This window comes from Megalopta genalis, unplaced genomic scaffold, assembly GCF_051020955.1.
Source record: "Megalopta genalis isolate 19385.01 unplaced genomic scaffold, iyMegGena1_principal scaffold0052, whole genome shotgun sequence".
NCBI lineage: Eukaryota > Metazoa > Arthropoda > Insecta > Hymenoptera > Halictidae > Megalopta > Megalopta genalis.
Window position 1 is genome coordinate 70,001 of NW_027476121.1, and position 4,329 is coordinate 74,329.

Consider the following 4,329-nt stretch of genomic DNA (forward strand, 5'->3'; position numbering starts at 1 on the left):
AAAGTTTCTCTCTCCTTTCGTCGTTATTTACACCGGACGGACTCACGGCCGGCTCTAGCTGGGTGTCATATATATATACGTCCCACGCTCATGCTGCCACTAGCGCGCAACAGAGTAGGGTGTCAATGACAACGACACAGCATTGAAACGAGCTACACAAGCCGGTCTCTCTTGATACCAATGTAAACGAGCATTAAGTTATCTTCAGACTGCCCGATATTTTCGTCCTTTGGACTTTCCCAACGATTCCTTTTTTTCTTTTTTTTTTTTACACCACAGCGAAGACTTGAGGAAGCGTGATTAGCACGCTCGCATCCCTCCCTGTCCTACTACAACTGTGTGTGTGTGTGTGTAAAGAAAGAAAAAAGAATACATTGGCTTTCTCTCTATCGAGAAGATGGCCTACGCAACGCAGATCAAAGGCCTAATACGTGTAATATAATACGCGTCTGGCCGTGTATAAATCACGCACGAATGATCTGGTCGGGCCCAACTCTTCTCGTACGCTTATTTTTCCGTGTTGAGGCACTATCATAAAATCACACAAACCCCAACACGTGTGTGTCTTGGAAGGAAGATGGCCTACGCAACGCAGATCAAAGGCCTAATACGTGTAGTACACACGTCTGCCGTGTAAATCACGCACGAATGATCTGGTCGGGCCCAACTCTTCTCCACCACACCACATCCCAACTTTGTACATTTTTATATATTTTTGTGCGTTGGGGCACCTTCATAATCACAAACCCCAACAACACATATATCTCTCTCTCTTTGAAAGATTTGTTGTGGCCTACGCAACGCAGATCAAAGGCCTAATACGTGTAGTACACACGTCTGGCCGTGTAAATCACGCACGAATGATCTGGCGGGCTCAACAATATCTTTTTTTTTTATATGAATTCTTATCCACAAACTAATCGAATTCATTTTCTCTCCTCCTCTCCTCTCTCTTTGAGATATATTGGAACATTGTAATGATCCTTCCGCAGGTTCACCTACGGAAACCTTGTTACGACTTTTACTTCCTCTAAATAATCAAGTTTGGTCATCTTCCCGGCATCATCGGCAATGCCGAAACATTGCCGCGCACCAGTCCGAAGACCTCACTAAATCATTCAATCGGTAGTAGCGACGGGCGGTGTGTACAAAGGGCAGGGACGTAATCAACGCGAGCTTATGACTCGCGCTTACTGGGAATTCCTCGTTCATGGGGAATAATTGCAAGCCCCAATCCCTAGCACGAAGGAGGTTCAGCGGGTTACCCGGGCCTTTCGGCCAGGGAACACACGCTGATTCCTTCAGTGTAGCGCGCGTGCGGCCCAGAACATCTAAGGGCATCACAGACCTGTTATTGCTCAATCTCGTGCGGCTAGAAGCCGCCTGTCCCTCTAAGAAGATTTGTTTGTACGTTGGTAGTAAAAACCCCACCGGCAGAAGCCGAGAGCCTTCGAGATACCATAATTACGTCTATTTAGCAGGCTAGAGTCTCGTTCGTTATCGGAATTAACCAGACAAATCGCTCCACCAACTAAGAACGGCCATGCACCACCACCCACCGAATCAAGAAAGAGCTATCAATCTGTCAATCCTTCCGGTGTCCGGGCCTGGTGAGGTTTCCCGTGTTGAGTCAAATTAAGCCGCAGGCTCCACTCCTGGTGGTGCCCTTCCGTCAATTCCTTTAAGTTTCAGCTTTGCAACCATACTTCCCCCGGAACCCAAAAGCTTTGGTTTCCCGGAAGCTGCCCGCCGAGTCATCGTAGGAACTTCGGCGGATCGCTAGCTGGCATCGTTTATGGTTAGAACTAGGGCGGTATCTGATCGCCTTCGAACCTCTAACTTTCGTTCTTGATTAATGAAAACATTTTTGGCAAATGCTTTCGCTTCTGTCCGTCTTGCGACGATCCAAGAATTTCACCTCTAACGTCGCAATACGAATGCCCCCATCTGTCCCTATTAATCATTACCTCGGGGTTCCGAAAACCAACAAAATAGAACCGAGGTCCTATTCCATTATTCCATGCACACAGTATTCAGGCGAAGGTAGCCTGCTTTGAGCACTCTAATTTGTTCAAAGTAAACGTACCGGCCCACCTCGACACTCAGTGAAGAGCACCGCGATGGGATATTAGTTGGACCGCCCCGTGAAGAGCAAAGCCCACCGGTAGGACGTACCACATAATGCCAGTTAAACACCGCGAGCGATGAACCGACACTGTGACACACAGATTCAACTACGAGCTTTTTAACCGCAACAACTTTAATATACGCTATTGGAGCTGGAATTACCGCGGCTGCTGGCACCAGACTTGCCCTCCAATGGATCCTCGTTAAAGGATTTAAAGTGTACTCATTCCGATTACGGGGCCTCGGATGAGTCCCGTATCGTTATTTTTCGTCACTACCTCCCCGTGCCGGGAGTGGGTAATTTGCGCGCCTGCTGCCTTCCTTGGATGTGGTAGCCGTTTCTCAGGCTCCCTCTCCGGAATCGAACCCTGATTCCCCGTTACCCGTTACAACCATGGTAGGCGCAGAACCTACCATCGACAGTTGATAAGGCAGACATTTGAAAGATGCGTCGCCGGTGCTATAAGACCATGCGATCAGCACAAAGTTATTCAGAGTCACCAAAGCAAACGATGGACGAGTGTAAACACCCGCCACCGATTGGTTTTGATCTAATAAAAGCGTTCCTACCATCTCTGGTCGGAACTCTGTTTTGCATGTATTAGCTCTAGAATTACCACAGTTATCCAAGTAAATTTTAGTACGATCTAAGAAACCATAACTGATTTAATGAGCCATTCGCGGTTTCACCTTAATACGGCATGTACTGAGACATGCATGGCTTAATCTTTGAGACAAGCATATGACTACTGGCAGGATCAACCAGGGAACTATACAATATGTATATATAAAATGGACAAAATTTAAATCCTTTTCCATCGTCGCCTGTTTCATATATATATGTCAGGTCGACACACCATTTTTCTCTTTCAAATATGTACAAGTTTTGCCACATTCCGCGCTTGTAACATATCTTCTTTAACGCTCAATTTCTTTCATTTTTCTACCATACAGATATTTTACCGTACGCCCAAAAACGTACGTATTATATTTTTGTTCTATCATAAAATCACATTTTTCTACGTACGCCAGCTTCGTACGTTTCTATCTTTGCCTTCATAAAATCACAAGATAATTTTATCTTCAAGAGTCTCGCTATTAACATCTTGTAAGATAAATGTACGTCCCAGCTAAAACGTACAAATACTTCAAGTTAAGTAATAATATATCATCGCTATTGACAAATTTTTAAGATCCAAGACACAGTTCTCTCTATATGTTTTAATATTTTTTATGTACTCAAATATATTCAAAGGAAAAAGTACATGGGTGATGCCATAGTCGTGGAAGCGCGTACGCTCACGCTGATCTTCTGACCGCCGGAAGCACGAAACCTCTGATCTGGGCAAAATCGGCAAGCCGAGGAAGAACGGACAGGACACATGCTGGACTGGCGAGAAAGCGTGTTCTTCCGCTCGCGCTAGGCATTTCGATTTCTGACACCTCTTGATTTAAAAAATCAGTTTTTTGATAGTTTTCTCTCTCCACTGGGCTATTTCATTTTAGCCACAGTTTTCAATTGGTACGATTTGCTTCCAAATCTTACAGATGCATTTTAAAAAATTTTTCCATCGCTCGGACAGAAGAGTCGATTGCTCAGTGAGTACGAGTATACATACAAAGTGCATACGGGTAACCAACCCCGTAGGGCTTGCCACATATGGGCAATTCGGTCAAAGACACCGACCCGTGGCCACGCTGTGTGGAGAAAAGTCCGTAACGTAAACGGCACGAAACAGTCAGGACCGAAGCCCCGAAGGAGCTCTGAGACAGCTTCTCGACCGAGATCGTAGAATTGGCCCAAAACCCGCTCTGCTCCGTCCGCCTCGCACGGACCGTGTATCTCTTATAGATACCGAACGGCCGGCAAGGACGCCGGCGCCGCCGGCCGAATAGCACGCGCGCTTATGAGTGTAAACCGCTGCGGCAACAGACCGCCCGGCCGTGCTGTTGTAACATAGCGCGTGAACGAACGAAAAAATTTTTTATAGTAAACATTAAAATAAATTACACTACCGTAAACTAGACAAAAAATTACACATTTTTTCCCAATATGAAAATTTTCACAAACTTTTTAAAGTCCCATCGCATCGAGTAAACTTTTTTAATAACGCGTCCGCACGATTCTAAATGCTTAATCCATATGTGAAATCGTTCACTGATCACGAATATCGCATTTAAAAAAATTACAAAAATTTATTT

The 4,329-nt window shown here is 45.3% G+C and overlaps 1 non-coding gene across 1 annotated transcript; it reads right to left on the minus strand.

The window, feature by feature from the left end:
- Positions 1–975: 975 nt before the first annotated feature.
- Positions 976–2,896, minus strand: LOC143261480 (small subunit ribosomal RNA). Its single transcript, XR_013035593.1, has one exon. It is a non-coding gene; the product is annotated as a small subunit ribosomal RNA (ribosomal RNA).
- Positions 2,897–4,329: the final 1,433 nt, after the last annotated feature.